This window comes from Balaenoptera physalus (assembly GCF_965194825.1).
Source record: "Balaenoptera physalus genome assembly, chromosome: 16".
In the NCBI taxonomy this organism is placed as follows: domain Eukaryota; kingdom Metazoa; phylum Chordata; class Mammalia; order Artiodactyla; family Balaenopteridae; genus Balaenoptera; species Balaenoptera physalus.
In genome coordinates this window covers 9,955,489-9,975,733 of record NC_138898.1, presented here as the reverse complement: position 1 = coordinate 9,975,733, position 20,245 = coordinate 9,955,489, and the positions used below count along the sequence as shown (strand labels likewise).

The 20,245-nt window shown below is 43.0% G+C and overlaps 1 pseudogene across 1 annotated transcript; it reads right to left on the bottom strand.

The window, feature by feature from the left end:
* Positions 1-8,225: 8,225 nt before the first annotated feature.
* On the bottom strand, positions 8,226-17,961 carry LOC309644576 (serine/threonine-protein kinase pim-1 pseudogene; annotated as a pseudogene). The gene has a single exon. The product of its transcript is annotated as a serine/threonine-protein kinase pim-1 pseudogene (transcript).
* Positions 17,962-20,245: the final 2,284 nt, after the last annotated feature.

Sequence of the window (20,245 nt, the reverse complement as noted above, 5' to 3'; positions counted from 1 at the left end):
AAGCACAGAGCTTTTGTACTGAAGGAGGAAAACTCTGCCATACCAGAAAAGTTGGCATGAAATTAAGGTGACAAGGGAAAAAAGAGTCATGAGCTGCTGGCCGCATAATTCAGCTTAATCTCCAGGAAGTGATTGTCAAAGCATTAGAAGGTGTCTGTGCAGACAAGGGGAAGCCTGGCCGAAACAGCCCGGTGGTGTTGGAAACAAATTCATATTACAGGTCACATGCCCCAGGGCAGCCAGCTCCGGACGCAACAATGACTATATTATATCATGGAGAATAAATAATTGATTTAGGTGTGGGGGACATTTAATGATGAATAGAGGGAACAAGAACCCCCAAATTAGGATAAGCCCACAGTTACTGAGCATATGATCAGTGGCTACTGGGGTCACAAGTCACTTCCACTTTTCTGAGATTCTCTGAATATGTACTCCATATATACCGAATAATATATGTACATTCTATATACATTGTATGCAGAATATATTATGTATTCTGTGTATACAGAATATATTCTGCATACATATTCTGTATATACACATAATATATATACACAGAATACATAATATATTCTGCATATATATGATACAGAGTATTGTGTATATATAATTATAGCCATAATGATATATATGGTTATATATAATATTCTGTATATATACAGAAAAATTAAAAGTAGGGTATTTTAACTCAACTGTATGATATATTATCAAATCTGTGTGCTAATATTAAGTGTATGCAGTTATAAATTATAACTTTTAACATACCAAAAAAAAAGGGAGGGGGGAAGAAACCTAAAAAGCAATGTGATGTAACTGTGCTAGTCAGAAGATAATTTAGAAAACATTGACTCATCTGTACTGTGTACTGCGGTCCAGGGATGAGACACCAGTTTAAAGTTGTACAAAGTCTTCCTGAAGGTGGACTATTGAACAGGGCAAGCAGCCTGGGCTCTTCACAAAATTAATGTCATAAGAAAAGCAAAAGGGTGGGGTTGGAGGGAGGGCTGTTCTGGATGTTGAAAGGGACACAAGACATACAACAACCACGTGGAACGCGTGGTCCTTGATTGGATCCCGGCTTGAATAAACCAGCTGGTAAGGGCATTTTGGGGGAAAATTAGGATTGTATTTAAAAAAACCTCCCTGTGAGACTGGGATTGACATATACACACTAATATGTATAAAATAGATAACTAATAAGAACCTGCTGTATAAAAAAATAAATAAAATAAAAATTAAAAAAAAAAAACCCCAAAACCCTCCCTGTGGTTTTAGAGACACAACCTGAGGGGTTTAGGGACAAAAATTCAAGATGTCTGCAATTTGAAATACTTGAAGAAAAAAGAAATGATTCATGAAGCAAATATGGCAAAACGTCAACAATGGTTATATCTAGACAATGGTTGTCTGTGTAGCGATATAAATGAATTTTCTGCATGTTTGAAAATTTTCATAATAAAAAATAAAAATAGAACAAAGGGGGCTTCCCTGGTGGCACAGTGGTTAAGAATCCGCCTGCCAATGCAGGGGACACGGGTTCGAGCCCTGATCTGGGAAGATCCCACATGCCGCGGAGCCACTAAGCCCATGTGCCACAACTACTGAAGCCCGTGCGCCTAGAGTCCACGCTCCGCAACAAGAGAAGCCACCGCAATGAGAAGCCCGCGCACCGCAACGAAGAGTAGCCCCCACTCGCCACAACTAGAGAAAGCCTGCACGCAGCAAAGAAGACCCAACGCAGCCAAAAATAAATAAATAAATTTATTTTAAAAAAAAAGAATAAAGAAAGCTCAGGAGTCTATGAGGAATATGAATAATATATTTGTACTTAATGTATTCATGTGTATTATAAATGAGGGTGATTAAAAGAGCACAGGAATATTTTGAGGGAAAAAAGTGAAGGAGGAACACGATCTTGCTTCAGCCTTATAAGTGCTTCTGTGTGGCTCTGAGTGTGACCTCATTTGAAGGTCATGTCGAAAGTCCACATGATGGACCCTTAGTGAACGTGAAGACGGGGGGCCTGATGGTTTCCTTGATCTTCTTGTGAGGACACCTGGTAGCTTTGTCTTTTCCCTCCTTTTTATCCTAACAATGATTCCGCCAGAACACAGATATTAGAATGCCCCCAGGGATCCACCCAACTTCTCATAAGTCCTCTGTTTATTTTTCAAAATAGGAGAGGGAAGGTTTGGAGATAAGGAATGAGGCTGATTAACCAGTTAAGCCATTTCTGTTAGTTCAGGAGATCAAATTTCACTGTATTATCTATAATGTGAATAGTTAACTTTCCAGGTGGAGTCTTCCCTAAAGGAGATAAATTAAGAGAGTAAAAGTATAGTGGGTTTTTTTTCTCCTTGCCTTTCTCCTAAGTTTCCTAACTGACCTCCTGAACTTAATATTTGAAGTGATAACTTAATATTGCTAAAATTAATATAAAATTAATTTCCTTTTTGATGAAGGAATTTCTGAAGAACCAAAGTCCATGGATGCAACATTTTACAGGCTTCTATACAATGAAATACCTTAGCATAGAATCAAACATTCCAGCTTATCACTCAGACCTGGGATTCACAGTTATCTGGAGCAGACTCAAATTTCAAAATACAAACTTAGTGCTTGAAAACTAAAAAATTCCCCAAAGCTTCCAAGATTGGCCCTATTCTCATACTTGCCAAAACTCACCCATGGAAAGAAAAGAACCCAAGGTTATGGATCTTGACAAAGAAACTTAGTGCTGATGATTTTCATTCTCAAAGAACTTTAAATGTTGACTCAGATGAGTGGAATTAAACATTACTAGAGGAGGCCCTACTGATTAAAATTCTAAATATCTGACCTATCTCTGATGATCCGGTTTTAGCAGGCTGCAGGGTTAGCCCTGTCAATCAAGATAGCATTGCCTATCAGCAATAATGTTTTTTAAACACATGCTTTAATGAAAATCCATAGAATGCATGTTCTACATAAGATCAAAACCAAACAGCAATACTTTTGTTTTCCAAGGGAGACAAATGAAGTTAATAGTTGCCAGCCTGATACTGCATTCCCTATGTATTCATGAAATCTTCATTCTGCTAATGTAAAATGCAAATACGGCAGAAGCAGAAAGAAATTTGTGCCATAAAAATGATTCTTTTCAGTGCACCTAAAGCCTGGAAATCAATTAACATTGTAGGCTCCTGTTTTTGTAGTTAAGACCAGAGGTTGGCAAACTAAGGCCCATGGACCAAATCCAGCCTCCACCTGCTTTAGTAAATAAAGCTTTATTGGAAAGCCACCAAGTCCATTCCTTTATGTACCGCCTATGGCTACTTTCACGTTACAAAGCTGAATAGCTGTGTCAAAGACAGTCTGCTCTGTAAAGCCTAAAATATTTACAATCTGGCCCTTTATAGTAAAGAGCTGTGTGACCTTGGGTCCATTACTTAAGACCTCCGTCTTTCCACCTCTTCAGTGGGGATATTAAGAACCATAACAGCTAAGTTCACTGAACGTTTACAATGAGTCTAGCACTACTCTAAGTATTAATTCATTTAAGCCCACAACAACCCTATGAAGAACATACTATGACTGTCCCCATTTTATAGGTGAGGAACTAGAGCCACAGAGAGGTGAGGTCACTTGCCTAAGGTCTCACAGCCAGGAAGTAGTAAAGCTCCTACCTCACATGGTAATTATGAGTGTAAATGAGGTCAGGCAGGCAAGTAGGGCTTTTATCCTGGTGCCTGGAATATAGCAACCTGCCAAAGAATGATAACTGACATTATTATTAATTTTGAACATGAGCCATCAGAAATGAACAAATTAGTTGGTAACTGAGCTGAGCCTTCTCATCTTGACTTCCTGGAGCATTTACCTAACTGACACCTTCAGGAGGGGATGTTACGTTGTCAAAATGGTGTTTGTTGTTCTGGGGAAGGTGATAGATTACGCAGGGTTTGCTTGCCTTGGTCTCTGGATTGTCAGTTTTTCAAACAGGATTCTGATGCGCTAAGAGCTCCCAGAAGGTATGGCAACTAATGATGCCATTAAAAAGAAGAGGAAGGGGCTTCCCTGGTGGCGCAGTGGTTAAGAATCCGCCTGCCAATGCAGGGGACATGGGTTCAAGCCCTGGTCCAGGAAGATCCCACATGCCGCAGAGCAACTAAGCGCATGCGCTACAGAGCTACGGCTCTGCGCTCTAGAGCCCATAAGCCACAACTACTGAGTCCACGTGCCATAACTACTGAAGCCCACGCACCTAGAGCCGGTGCTCCACAACAAGAGAAGCCACCACAATGAGAAGCCCGTGCAGCACAACGAAGAGTAGCCCCTCTGCTCGCTGCAACTAGAGAAAGCCCGCGCACATCAACGAAGACCCAACGCAACCAAAAATAAATAAATAAAATAAATTTATAAAAAGAAGAGGAAGGAGGAGAAGGGGGAGTGGGAGGGGGTGGAAGAAGAAGAGATGAAGATGAAGACGAAGAAGAAGAAATTTCATGAGACCCAGAAGCTCCATGTAGACAGTTCACAACTGCAGTGTGCCAGCCAATCATGGTCCTCAGTTGGTTCACATTCAAACCACAAAATGAATAAGATGAATTAAAATTTATTCATGCATAAAGTGAATTAAATTGGCTTTTGGAAACTATTAACTGTCTTTATAACTTAAAAAACTACACAAGTCACATAACCATTGTAGAAAATGCAGATAAACAATAGGAAATAGAAAACAATCACCCATAATCCCATCATCTTGAAAGAACCACATTTAACACGCTGATAGAATGGTCCCTCCTTATCTGCAAGGGGATACATTCCAGTATGTGATACAGCGGATAGTACTGAATCCTATACAGATGATTTTTTCCTATGCTAACAGGAGGGTATCTATACAATGTAAATATGCTAGACAAAGAGATGATTCACCTCCTGCATGGGACAGAGAAGACAGCGCAAGGTTTCATCATCATACTAGAAAGGCACACAATTTAAAACTTCTGAATTGTTTATTTCTGGAATTTTCCATTTAATATTTTTGGATCACAGTTTACTGTGGGTAACTGAAACCTTGGAAAGTGAAACCAAGGACAAGGGGGGACTACTGTTTTCTAGCTTAGTTTGTTTCCCCCCCCACATTTATTTATTTATTTATTTACTTTTAATTTTTGGCCACACCATGCAGCATGTGGGATCTTAGTTCCCTGACCAGGGATGGAAGCTGTGTCCCCTGTGTTGGGAGTGTAGAGTCTTTTTTTTTTTTTTTTTGTACCAGTAATTGCAGATTCTTTGGAATTTTCTTTTTCTTTAAAAAAAATTTATTTTCATTTCATTTAATTTTTTTTTATACAGCAGGTTCTTATTAGTTATCTATTTTATACATATTAGTGTATACATGTCAATCCCAATCTCCCAATTCATCCCACCACCCTCCCCCTGCCACCACTTCCCCTCCTGGTGTCCATACGTTTGTTCTCTACATCTGTGTCCTATTTCTGCCCTGCAAACCAGTTCATCTGTACCATTTTTCTAGATTCCACATATATGCGTTAATATACAATATTTGTTTTTCTCTTTCTGACTTACTTCACTCTGTATGACAGTCTCTAGATGCATCTATGTCTCTACAAATGACCCAATTTCGTTCCTTTTTATGGCTGAGTAATATCCCACTGTATATATGTACCACATCTTCTTTATCCATTCATCTGTCAATGGGCATTTAGGTTGCTTCCATGACCTGGCTATTGTAAATAGTGCTGCAGTGAACACTGGGGTGCATGTGTCTTTTTGAATTACAGTTTTCTCTGGGTATATGCCCAGTAGTGGGATTGCTGGGTCATATGGTAATTCTATTTTTAGTTTTTTAAGGAACCTCCATACTGTTCTCCAGGGAGTGTAGAGTCTTCACCACCGGACCACCAGGGAAGTCCTTCCTTTTAATATAGGTTTTTGGGGTTTTTTTTCCCCACCCTTGCCGCTGCAGAAATTGTTGCAATAAGTCACAATGTAAAACATTTAAATAAATGGTGGTAACAGTGGTTATTTGGGGAGTGGGCTGAGAGAAGTTCTCCACTCTCTACATTGTATATTTCTGTACTCTTTTATGTTTTATTCCACCAAGCCTGAATCTCTTTTTTAAGGTGAGGAAAAACCCAATACGGATCAGTTTCTAAGTTAAAAAATGTAATGGTTACAGAGAATTCAGAGCAAGCATTAAAAGCACCCATATCAATTCCAAATATCTCTCTTTAGAAGGCAGAATAGCTGGCATAGACGTATATACACTCCTTGGATATCTGGAAAGATCCATCATTAACTGAGTTTTCCCCATGGGATGGAGTGGTTAGTCAGTGTCCGCACAATTTCAAAACAACCTGTCGATGTGGTGGGGACAAAAAAATCCCAGTACTAAACACCTAGTCAATTCAGGCAAAAATTATCAGTCAACCATTTGTAGTGTAACCCAGACAAATGGTTGACTAAGTAAATCTACTCTTTAATTAGTTACACTTATATTGCATAGACACTGTGTCAGGCAAGACTTTTGGTAGCAAAACAAAAGACTGTGAAGATTTTTAAGGAGATATTTCCATTTAATCCTCTTGGGATCCCACCCAGGGGTGAAAAAATACTGTTGTCTATTTATCTTAGTCCATGATTACTGGAAGAAAAAAGAAATTAACTATCTAGATGTGTAGGAATCTCTCTGGGGGAAAATAAGAAGCTGAAGCCTTTTCAATAAAATATTGAGGCACAACCAAACTGGCTCCTTGTAACAAATCATGCAAATATACCGCACTTAAAAAAACCCAAAACTGAAAGGAGAACCTACTACAATGCGAAGAGGGCGTATTTCTTGGTAGTGGGATTATGAGCAATCTTTGTTTTCTTTTTGCTTCTTGGTCAGTTCTGATTTTCCTACAATGATCACGTAGGGTATAACTACTTGTGTAAGAAAAAAACAAAGAAAATAAGAATGATGCACAAAATGAAGGCTGAGGGGGTAGACCCACCAGGGTGTTAAAAACAAGATGGGGTACAGATCTCCACCTGGTGTAGAAAGGTTAGTGTCCTTCCTTATCTTTAACACCTTCCTTAACACTTCTTTTTCTTTTTTTTAATATTTATTTATTGATTTGGTTGTTCCGGGTCTTTTTTTTTTTTTTAAGACAAAAGGTATTTTATTCAAAAAACACCAAGTATAAAAAGAAAAAAAAATAAGATCTCTTTTATTCCCCTGTACAGTATTTCACTCAGATAAAACCAGCAGGCTACATGCTGCTCAAAACACAGCCCCAGAGAGGATCCGGAAGGCACACCATCCAGAACTGCTTTTCATATATTTATCCTATGTACACAAGTCAGCAGTGCCCCTCCCCCATCACCCACAGACCCCAAGCCCCCTTGGGTAAGCAGACGAGGGGGCCCGCGGCAGTCAGGGAGCTGCAGCAACTGTCCCGCCTGAGTCCCGTCACCCTATGAACGAACAGAGCAAGCGCTGCAGCCTTCCCCAAAAGGTCCCCAAGTCAGAGGAGGAAAGGAGAAAAGAAAACTATGGCGGTAGCTCTGGAAGCTTGGAGCAGGAAGGGAACCAAATAAATAAATAAATAAATAAATAAATAAATAAATAAATAACACTGACCTCCAGGTTAGAATGCGTATCTTTCCAAGAAAACAAAAAACAAAAAACCCAAAACAAAACAAAACAAAAAACAGGTAAAATAATTTAAAGGTAAAATTAAAAAAGAATTAGATCAGCTACAATCCTTTTGTACACTACCATGCCAACTGTATGCACATTTACAATTTTTCTGTTGATTTGCATTGTTTGTGCATTTGTGTGTGTGTGTGTGTGTGAGGTCTTGGCTTAGAAACAGTTAAGTAAAAACCAAAAAGGAAGACCAGTTCACTGGGGAGTTTCACTAAAGGAGGTGGAAAAGGGCAGGTGGCTCAGCATTTGGCCCTGTGGCCTCTTCCATGGCAACTTCCATATGAAGGATGGGGGGACGGGGTGGGGGGGAAAGAGACGGAACCAAACCCAGGCAGATTTTTGGAGAAGCAGCACGTAAAGGAGGCAAGTTCAAGTACTTCTCCCAGCACAGCCGGAGTCCCTACAGAGGCACTCAGAAGAGTTGGAAGAGGTGACAGGGACTTAAAATGGTGCTGGTCCTATCTCACCCCAACCCAATTTCCCCCTACCCGACCCATCACGGCATTCAGCAGAACTCTTTTTAAAAATAATTAATTAATTAATTAATTAATTAATTTATTTATTTTTGGCTGTGTTGGGTCTTCATTGCTGCACGCGGGCTTTCTCTAGTTGTGGTGACCGGGGGCTACTCTTCGTTGCGGTGCGTGGGCTTCTCATTGCCGTGGCTCCTCTTGTTGCAGAGCACGGGCTCTAGGTGCACGGGCTTTAGTAGGTGTGGCACGCGGGCTCAGTAGTTGTGGCTCGCGGGCTCTAGAGCACAGGCTCAGTAGTTGTGGCGCATGGGCTCAGCTGCTCCACGGCATGTGGGATCTTCCCGGACCAGGGCTCGAACCCGTGTCCCCTGCATTGGCAGGCGGATTCTTAACCACTGCGCCACCAGGGAAGCCCTCAGCAGAACTCCTGAGGAAGGGAAGAGTTCCTATGGCTGGATTCTGACCCACTCCCACCCCACCCCGCCACCCCTGGGATTTTGCAAAGTCCAGCAGTGCTGGACACCAATGAGAAGGAGAGCTTCTATGGGAGGAGTTGAGGCCTAGGACGGCTGGAGTGGAGTCTCTTCCTCTTTGGGAGGCGGCCTCCAGGGCCTGGGGTCTGGAATGAATTGTAAATGTTGTTCCTGTATCAAGCACTGTCCTGCTTGGAGAGAAGTGTCACTGGTACTTGGGAAGCTGGAAACAGACACTTCCCCTCCCTTGAGCATCTGACAGAGAGGGGAGAACCTGCCTGAGAAGCTGTCTGCTGGGTCCTGGCAACAGGCTGTGGACATGGATCTCAGCAGTTTTCTAGGGCAGGAGGACATCTTGCATCCATGGATGGTTCTGGATTTCTTTGAAGGATGGCCGATCTGATCGTCTCCGGGCCAAGCACCATCTAATGAGATGTTGACACTCTGAAGAGACCCTCTGCCTGACTTGGCCCCTGATGATCTCCTCACCGTGCTCAAAGGGAATATCTCCGCAGACCATATCGTACAGCAGGATCCCCAGACACCAGACGGCTGCTGACTTGCCACGGTAGCGATGGTAGCGGATCCACTCTGGAGGACTATACACTCGGGTCCCATCGAAGTCCGTGTAGACGGTGTCCTCGAGCAGCGCCCCCAACCTGAAGTCGACGAGTTTGAGCTCACCGCGACTGAGGTCGATAAGGATGTTCTCATCCTTGCTGTCGCGGTGAAGCACCCCGCAGCTGTGGCAGTGCCGCGCGGCCTCCAGCACCTGCCAGAAGAAGCTGCGGGCCAGCTCTGCCTGCAGGGCCCCCCTTTCCGTGATAAAGTCGAAGAGTTCTTGCGCTGGCTCGGGCCTCTCCAGGATCAGGACAAAACTGCTGGGCCTCTCGAACCAGTCCAGGAGCCTAATGACGCCGGGGAAGCCCGAGCTCACCTTCTTCAGCAGAACCACTTCCATGGGCACTCGGGTGCCATTAGGCAGCTCTCCCCAGTCTGAAATACGGTCCTTCTCCACATGCTTGATGGCCACTGGGAAGTGGTCGGCGACACGGATGCCGGAGTAGACCGAGCCGAAGCCGCCGCTGCCCAGGAGCGGGCCCACCTGGTACTGTGACTCCAGGGGATCCTTCTCCTTGCCGGGCGCCATCTTGGTGGCATGCAGGTCGTTGCAGGGTGCAGCACGCAGGTGGGCAAGAGAGTTGGTTTTGGACAAGAGCATCCCAACCTCCAGGATGTCGGTGTAGGGACTTGAGTCTGGAGGAGCTGCAGCAGGAGCTGGGGCTGGGGTCGTGCCGGTGGCTGTGCCTACGGCTGGGGCCGAGGCTGCAGGTTGTGCTGGGTCTTAGTTGCGGCATGTGAATTCCTAGTTGTGGCATGCATGTGGGATCCAGCTCCCTGACCAGGGATTGAACCCCGGCCCCCTGCATTGGGAGCGTGGAGTCTTATCCACTGTGCCACTAGGGAAGTCCCCTTAATATTTTTCTTTGTGTAAAAAGAAAAGGCTCAGGATCAGAGGCTGTATCATTCTTTGAGTGAATGTCATGAAGATCATCAATCATCAGATCAATACATGCCGGTCATTGGTGTCTGGAATTCTCTTTGTGCACTTACATGAGCACCACTTGCTATTTTAAAATGTTAATTCAGTGAACCAAAATCATACTCTCTATCTATCCATGCAACCATGCATTAGAGACATGGTATAATGCAGAGGAGAGAAGCATGGACTCTAGAGCCAGACTGCTTCAGTTTGAAATCTGGCTCTACCATTATTAGCTCTGTGACCTGGAGGGAGTGATTACATGTCTTGGATCTACCATCTGGACTCAGGGATCTATTCTCTGAGTCATTCTTCTTTTCCCAAGAGATGCAGATCCTGTTTGCAGCTGAGTAGTTTTGCAGCCTGCTTCCTGCCTGCAGAAGTTTGAGGGTTCAAAGGCCTCTTTTCCTTTTGTACTGTCTCTGCTCATTTCAGTCCAGAGCTGGTTGTGTTTATGCCAATACATTTCTTTTAAAAATGTTGTGGGTCTCCTATGAATTCAGGAGTGGCTTAGCTGGGTGAAGTTGCAGACAAATTGTTGGCCAGGGTTGGGGTCCAATGAAGGCTTGACTGGGGCTGACAAACCTATTTCCAAGATGGCGCACTCATATGACTGGCAAGTGGGTTCTGGGTATTGGCGGGAGGCCTCAGTTCCTTGTCATGTGGGCATCTCCATAGAGTTCTCATGTGTCCTCACAGCATGGCAGCTGGCTTCCCCCAGACCAGGTGATCCAAGAGAGAGCAACACAGAAGCTACAATGTCTCCTATGACCTTACCTGGGAATGTACACATTGTCATTTCCTCAATCTTCTATTGGTGACACAAGAACATAGATGAGGAGGTAAGGACCACCAGAGGCCATCTGGAGGTTGGTTCCTAACAGGACTTTTTCAGAGCAAGTCTGAGACAAGTTTTTTTAAATTTAAATCTTAATTTTTTTGTAGCTGCACCATGGGGCATGTGAGATGTTAGTTCCACCACCAGGGATGGAACCTGCACCCCCTGCAGTGGAAGCGTGGAGTCTTGACCACTGGACCACCAGGGAAGTCCTGAGACGAGTTTTTTTTAAATGCCATTTGAGGCCTTGGGGTTTTCTTTAGGTTTGATCTCTGATTGATCTAACAAGCGTTTATTTGGTCCCAACCGTGGGCCAGGGACCATGTGAGATGCTGAAGATATAAATACAAGTAAAAATCTACTGTACGTGTTTCAGGTAGGTGAGGTCAATGTGGAACCATAGGCATCTAAGAGAATATGATTGTATAATGTAGTAAACGCCACGATCAAGCTGTGCAGATGTGCTGTCAGAGTCAAGACAAAGGGCCGGTAGCCAGGCCTGGGGTGGGCGGGGTGGGAGTGCCGGTTTTAGCGGGGTCAAGAATGCTTTCCTGGAGAAAATAATCAGCACTGTCATCTGTTGGCATTTATTATGAGTCAGGCCTTAGCTGAGCACTTTAAAGGCCTCATCTCAAGTAATCCTCTTAATAACCCACATGAGGTGCCTACTGTTATTGTTGAATTTATTTGCTTGTTTATACCTGTCACCTCCTCTCATACCTATTCCAGCTAGAACACATGCTTCAGCTGGACTGTGGTTTTTGTCACGTTCTAAATTTCCAGCATCTAGAAGAGTTCCTAGCACATAGTTAGCCCTTATACTTTTTAGTTGAATCACTGACTACCCATTTTACAGATGAAAAAACAAAGGCTTAGAGAGAAGTGACTTCCCCAAGATCACACAACCAGGAAGTGGCTGAGGCAGAATTCCAATCCATGCTCCTATCCACGGTAATAAACTCCCCCCAAATACAGCCTGTGCCCTCAAGGAGTAGACAGCTTGGTGGGGAAGCCGGACAGAGAGGTACTAAGGCAGGTAACTGAGTTGCAGTGTGAATGCTATAAACAAGTGTTGTCCAGTTGCTTTAGGAGTGAAGAGGATGGGGTTGGAAACTGGTGGGCAGGTGAGGGTTATCTGGTACAGGCTGTGTGTGGGCAGCAGATGTGGGCTGTGGGTTTTGGTCATGGTCCTTCCGCTGGTGACGTTGAGCCTGTAAACCCCACCATGATGCTTTGATTTTATTCTCTGAGAGCCAGATAGGATTCAGAAATTCCAGGTTCAAGTCCCCCTTGAAGCCGAGTAGGATGGATCACTAACCTGCCCAGGGACACAGTCTGTCTCGGCTTCTCTGCTTTTCCTCCAGCGCTCTCTTCTCTCCCCACCCTGGTCTGAGGACCCACCACCTGGGCAGGTGGCTCCCGCTCATTCTCCCTCCTGTTTGATTCAGCCACGACCACAATAACTGCCAAGGCAGAACTGAATGACGGCTGAGACTCAGAAGCATGAGATGAAGAATGGAAGGCACCAGAGACCCTGGGCTCACCCTGCTAACTCACAGGGCAGCGGCGAGAGGAAGACGTTATCATTAGCGATCTTTGCTTCAGCAATAGTTGCTTCTGTGAAGTGCTAGAGTCGAGTCAGGGCAAAAATAGGACCTTCTTTTCGTGGTGTGGGCACATCCCAAGGCACCTGGGCTTTGGACTCTCCCAATCACTGGCTGTCTGTCTGGGAGGTAGGAACGGACCTTTTGTTCTTTCAAAGTTAAAGTTTGAGAAATGTGATCAACCGGCTCTCATTAAATCCCTTAAAGTCTGATCTCAACAACAGCTTTAATTTAGGGTTTACTTTATCAGGGTCTGAGCAGTACTAACTGGTATCTGGTAGGGATGTCTTATGGGCTGAAAGAAAATGCTCTGTTTCTTTAAATATCTGAGTTCCCTCCTGAATGGTGAAGTCAAACATGCTCACTGTATGATTTCAGAAACACAAACGCGCATAACACAAAGGAAGTCAGCCTTTATCCCACCACCCGGACATGATCGATAACACCTTCGGTCCCTCCTCCCTCTCCTCCTCATTTTTTTCAATGCACATGCGCGTTAACTCTGCAGGGTGTAGTGGTTAAAGCATAGCTTTAGGCCAAGCATTCTCAGCCTTTTCTGGGTTCTGGACTCCTCTGAAAGTCTGGTGAAGCCCCTGGACCCCTCCCCAACGTCACGCTTTTTAAATGCATAAATACTGATAAAAACACAAGGGAAAACAATTATACTGAAATACAACTATCGAAATATTTTTAAAAACTTTGTCACATAGTAACATATGTGCTTCTTTATTAGTTCATTTACTGACAATATCTAGTGGTGATTCTAAGAACTCCTGTAACTTCAAAGTAGTGATGAGAATAACTGCTATCTTGAGATGTCTGCTGCCCCTGCAATAAGCAATATCTGTGATTCCTATTGGCAGCACTCATGGGTATTGTTCATGCTGCTGTGGCTTGCTGTCTACACTCATAATTGAAGGAATGCTAAATTTTAGTTAGAAGGCAGTGAAAATAAATATAATTCCCCGCCCGCCCCCAACCAGGCTCACAAACTCCATAAAATCTATCCTTAAGGCACAGGTTAAGAACTGCTCTGCTCTAGGCTTCCTGCATTTGGATCCCAGCTCTGCCATTTACCAGCTGTGTGGCCCTGGGCAAGTTGCTCGCCTTCTCTGGGCTTCAGTTTCCCTATCTGTAAAATGGGCACAGTAACAGTATCTGTCTCATAAGCCTATCATGCATACTGAAGGAGACACCCTATGTAATATACTTACAAAAGTGTTACTTAAAGGCAAAAAGCTCAGAAAATTGAACTTTTAAAAACTCATTTGGTAGCTAAAGCTCACCTGATATTAACTCATTTGGTGGCAAAACTTGACCTGAATTGATGCAAGACTATTTGTGTGAATATTCATATACTTTTTTTTTTGCTACAGATATATCAATGTGTTTCATGACAACGAGCTGTTCCAGATCCCCTACGAATAGATCCAGCATGCACTATATTACATTTCTAAATGGAACTTTTTTTTTTTTTTTGACCACACTGCATGGCTTGCAGGATCCTAGTTGCCTGACCAGGGACTAAACCCAGGCCCTTGGCACTGAAAGCACAGAGTCCTAACCACTGGAAATTACCCAGAAACATTTTAAATTACAAAATCTGTCTGGTGCTAAGGGACCTGTACTTCCTGTGCTAGAAATGTGACTTGTTTTTCCTTAGTTGATTGTCAAACTAATTATTTCATTTTATCCTCATAAGTCAGGTAGGAGAGGCATGATCAACTCCCACTTCCTAAATGGGGAAACCAAGGCCCAGATTCCCAACTTGCTCAGCATCTTGTCCAGACTCCCACAGGTGCTGGACTAGTACCTCGTGTGCAGATAAACCCAGTATGTAATGGGTCTGTTGACACTGGAGGATCCTTAGGCATTAGCAGCAAGAGTATTATTGGCTTTTTTCTTGTTTTTGAATTTAAATTTTAGAGTTAAAATCAGGGTGCTAAGGGTCAGTGAAACACTGTAGATTCAGGTTCCTCCCAGGATCTTGTTAAAAATGAGTTGCAGTTGGGGTAATAATAATGATCAAAACTATTATTTATTGAGCAGTTACTGTGGGCCAGGTGTGTGTGTGATCTCATGTAGTCAGGAAGGTGGATTCTATTTTCACCCCCATTTTACAGATGAGGCAATTGAGGCCCAGAGATGTTAAGTAGCAGGCACCAGCTCACACAGTTAGTAGGCCAGGATTGGAACCTGGCATTGTCTGGAGAACCAGACCCTTGTCAACTAATTCTTTTCTTTTCCTCCACTCTCTTTTCCATATATATATATATATTTTTTTTTTTTAATTTATTATTATTTTTTTGGCTGCTTCGGGGCTTAGTTGCGGCATGCGGGATCTTTTGTTGCGGCGCGGGCTCTTTGTTGTGGCACGTGGGCTTCTCTCTAGTTGTGGCGCGAGGGTTTTCTCTCTCTAGTTGTGGCACGCAGGCTTCAGGGCGCGTGGGCTCTGTAGTTTGCGGCACACAGGCTCTGTTGAGGCGCAAGAGCTCAGTAGTTGTGGCATGCAGGCTTAGTTGCCCCGCGGCATGTGGGATCTTAGTTCCCCGACCAGGGATCGAACCCGCATCCCCTGCATTGAGGGGAGGACTCTTTACCACTGGACCACCAGGGAAGTCCCTCTTTACCATATTAAGGGCTTGTTCTCTTTGCCAAAATCACACCTCATTCCACTGACTTTTTCAAAGGCTTTTTCTAAAAGGATAAAGTAGCAGTAATTCTACTTCTGGGAAATAATCCTCTGAAATAATCACAGATATGGACAAAGATTTATGTTCAAAGGTGGTTAGCATGACATTATTTATAGTAGTTAAAAAATAGAGTGAGATTAAAATGAACATTGTATAGTTCTTAAGAGAAAATATGCAGTTGTAAAAATGGAATTGTTAAATAACTTATTCTAAGGAGATATTCATCATAAATGATATGTTTTAAAAACATATCTTTATGTTTTAAAGATAAGGGACTTCCCTGGTGGCGCAGTGGTTAAGAATCCACCTGCCAATGCAGGGGACACGGGCTCCATCCCTGGTCCAGGAAGATCCCACATGCCGCGGAGTAACTAAGCCCGTGCACCACAACTGCTGAGCCTGCGCTCTAGAGCCCACGTGCCACAACTACTGAAGCCCTCACACCTAGAGCCCATGCTCCACAACAAGAGAAGCCACCGCAATGAGAAGCCCGCGCGCCTAGAGCCTGTGCTCCGCAACGAGAGAAGCCACCGCTCGCCACAACTAGAGAAAGCCTGCGTGCAGCAGCGAAGACCCAATGCAGCCAAAAATAAATAAATAAATTTATTTTTAAAAAAAATTAAAACCAGATAAAAATCTATCTATATATACAGCATTAGCCTTTTTTGGAAATAAAATATATACATGCACAGATACCACGTGTCAGTGAACCGGAGCCCAGCAGCCAAATCAGGCCCCCTGTTGGATTTAGTTCAGCCGGTGAGCTGAGAATGGTTTTTACATTTCAAAATGTAAAGTGTAAAATAAGACTTCAGGCTTTTGGCAAGAATGGTTGCTTGAGGAGTTGAGGACATTGCCTCTTGACTCACAAAGTCTAAAATATTTACTATCTGACCCTTTACAGAAAAAATTGCTGACCCCTGGTATACACCAAACAAACGAACAAACTCTTGTGGTGACACTGGGCCCACTGGATTAATCCAGCATCATCTCTCCATCCCAAGGTCAGCTAAGTAGTAAACTTAATTCCTTCTGCTACCTTAATTACCCTTTGCCAGGTAACAAACATAACATAGTCACAGGTTCTGGGGCTTAGGATGTGCGCATCTTTGGGAAGCCTGGTCGCTTAGAGAGAGCTGTGTCTCCACATCCAACAGGATGTAGATTCTTTACAGATATTATTTTATTTAATCCTCCAAGGATCCTGAAATGTGTGTACCATTATCTCCATTTTGCATATGAGGTCACTGAGGCTCAGAGAGGTAAAGTGATTTGCCCAGGATCACACAGCTACAGTGTCAGGGATGGAGATGGAGCCCAAGTATATGGGGCTCCAAAGTCTGTGGGTTTCCACAGGATAAGCTTAGCTATCACTGACATGTGTAGAACAATCTCTTCTACTCACTGGCTGCACTAGAAAGGGTACAGAAACCTCAGCTAATTCAATTGCTCAGCCATGCAGATTTAGGTGTGAAGAAGAGAGTAAAGGCAGGGCAAGCTTCTAAAGACCTGGGTTCAAATCCCAGCTCAGGCAAGGGATGTCAGCTCCCTGAGCCTCAGCCACCTTCTCACAGGGGTGTAGGGTGCGGGTGTAGGGAACCAGCTCCACTTCATATAGCAAAAGTTTGTCGAGATCCTGTATAGGCCAGATTCCATTCTAGAAATTTCTGAAGCGCTTCATCAAAGTAGGATAAGATCACTTTATTTGAACCTTGCAGATAATTTTGCCATTAGTATTAAAAATAATGGCCAAAGTTACCAAGTGTTTGCTGTGTGCCAGGCACCGAGCCATGGGCTTTGCAAATCTGAATCGTTCTGAATCACAATTCTCTCTTAACAACAGCTGGACTTCAAAAGAAACAGCAACCTTCCATTCCCTTCATTCAAGTGTGGATGTGCCCTTAATGAAACCCCAAATTAAGAGCCAAATAGCTCATGATCCTAAAGAACCACCAGTCTTACCGTGGCGGTGAGAGGCTCCTAGTGGGACACTAATTTTCCCCATTTCCCGTCCTGGAGTCGAGCCTTTGATCTTCCAGCTCACAGATGACAAGTCATGGGGAATTGCTAGAGTGAGCTTCTGTCTCATTGAGGATGAAGGTGTGCAGACGCTCTAAGCCGCCTTGCTCACTATCAGATTTTATGAGCGTTGAACTGTGAATTTTGAAGGCCTCGTTGTATTTCAGATCAATCTGCTTTTTTGAAGTAAAAGCAGTTTGCCTCTGCTCTGTGTTCATTGAGAAAGGGGGGGAGGGACCAGCAATGTTGATGACCAAGTGTTTTTCTGGGGAACAACTCCTGCTTGAAATTTAGGGAGGCTCTCCTTGTTTGTAGTGTGGGCCACTGCCGAGATTCGCCGTTTGGCATGTGTGTTGCCTCTCAGAATGAATTTATGACAGCAACTGAATTTTTCTGGTTTCTGGAACTTGCTAACAAAGTGGAGATGAAATGAGAAAGAGATTTGTACTCTACAAATAGTTTCCCCATAATTTTGGGAAAACTATCCCAATCCTTTAGGCCACACTCCTCATTTGGTGACTTGGGGGGGTGAGGGCAGCATAAAATGTTATTCATTCAAACCTCTTAGAAGATGGGTTCTGTCTATCTGACCATCATCCATCCATCCATCCATCCATCCATCCATCCATCCATCCATCCATCATGTATCTAAAGAAATGACGACTTTAGCTAAAAACAGCCTGCCCCACACAGGAAGAATAAATACTAAGCCTAGATAATTTGGCAGTAACACTTTTCAATATGAAAAAGGTGCCTGGGGCTTCCCTGGTGGCGCAGTGGTTGAGAATCTGCCTGCCAAGGCAGGGCACACGGGTTCGAGCCCTGGTCTGGGAAGATCCCACATGCCGCGGAGCAACTAGGCCCGTGAGCCACAACTACTGAGCCTACGCGTCTGGAGCCTGTGCTCCGCAACAAGAGAGGCTGCAATAATGAGAGGCCCGCGCACCAAGATGAAGAGTGGCCCCCACTTGCCGCAACTAGAGAGAAAGCCCTCGCACAGAAACGAAGACCCAACACAGCCATAAATAATAAATAAATAAATAAATAAATAAACCCAAAGTTCAAAACAAAACAAAACAAAACAAAAAAACTGAGTTAATGACTACAAAAAAAAAAAAAAAAGAAAGAAAAAGGTGCCTGGCCATAGATGCAGCAACTCTATACCTAGCATGTAAGCCTACAAAAATCATGACAGGGGTGTGTAAAAACAGATGTATAAGGACCCTCACCACTGCACTGTGATAGAAAAAACTGGAAACAACCTTTCCATTAATAGGACCATCGTACAGCAGAAACTAACACAACACTGTAAAGCAATTATACTCCAATAAAGATGAAAAAAAAAAGTTAAAAAAAATAGGACCATCGTTAATTATTTCTCAGCCACTTGACTGCTTAGTTTCTCAATTTCCCCATTTGTAGAACAAGGATATTCAGAATACTTATTGGTGTGTGTTGAGGACGAACTGAGTTAATGCTCCGATACGGTTTAGAACTAGGCTTGTCACGCAGCACATGCTCAATAATTTTAGCCATTATTATTATTCCAAATAATAGAAACCAACATATTTTTTTAAAAGGCTGAGGTTGATCCAAATTACTGATCCATATTTATGGTTAAGGAAAAAAACCACAAATGACAGAATATGGAGAATATGATCCACCACATTTGTGCTTTTCAACCAAGGACATGTCTCATATTTAACATAACAGGTTTATTTGTAGATGGAACATTTCAGGAAAGATACACAAGAGTTGGTGGTCTATAAAAATATGTGCCTAGCCTCTAGAGGGTTAATGTTAAAACACACTGGAGAAACCTGCCCATGTTCTTTAAAAGACATCTGTCATCTACCAACAATTCTCATTTATGGTTTATGACATATATAGGATAGAACAATTTGAGTCCCAACTGTCTCATATGGCCTAGTTTGAAACTAGTGGGTTTAATTAATTTATGGTTTGAATCAGTGACTGAGAAGCACCAATGATAATATGTATTGAGAAAAAAGCTCTATATAGCTCTGATGGCTAAAAAATGTTTTAGTTTGAAAATGATTGAGCTCAGTGAAAATTTATGAAATGTAAATTTGTGGAATAAAAAACCACGAAACCTTTGAACTGCATTTTCAATTATCTTCCGTGCCAAATACCAGGTACGAATTAATGACAGAAAAGGAAAGAAAAAGTTTTTGCATAAGATAGTAGAAAATGGATTACAAGTTGATATTAGTTAGGCAACTATTGCTTAAATGTCTTATTTCATACACATAACACGACTGCAAAAATGAGCAGAGCCTCATGTTTAAGAAGAGCAATGCATGATTTTGTATTTTGTAGTTCAGCATTCACCTATGCTTGTTAGATAGTCTTTACTTGTGTGAAATCCAGGTCATTTTACAAATACAGCTATTTCTGAGTCCCTCCGAGTGTTAGCCTGTTCCCACAGATCTTTCTTTCCCTGACCAAATTCTGCTACTTTTCTGAAGCGTCTTTTGAATGTGGTTCATGTAAAGTTATCATCTTTAATGAAAATACGCCTGCTGATTCCAAGCCATTTGGTGCCCTCCTGTCAGGGGAGGAAAAGCATAACACTGAATAAGGCTGAAGGTTTTTATTATCACGTCGTAAATGGGCAAATGGCATCTGTCAATACAAAGAGCCTCACAGGGCCTTGGAAAAGGAAGCCGCTCTGGGGGAGGCTGTCGAGTGACAAAATGGATTTTTATTAACCTCCTGGTCCAACATCTCTTTTCCTATTTTATTTTGCCTCATTCACTTGGCAACATAATAATGCTATAAAAACACCCAAACAGGAAGCTGATAACAATTAGAAACCACACAGTTGCCCCGTTACTGAACAGCAGTAAAGAGTTTGAATCATAGCCGATCTTTCGAAT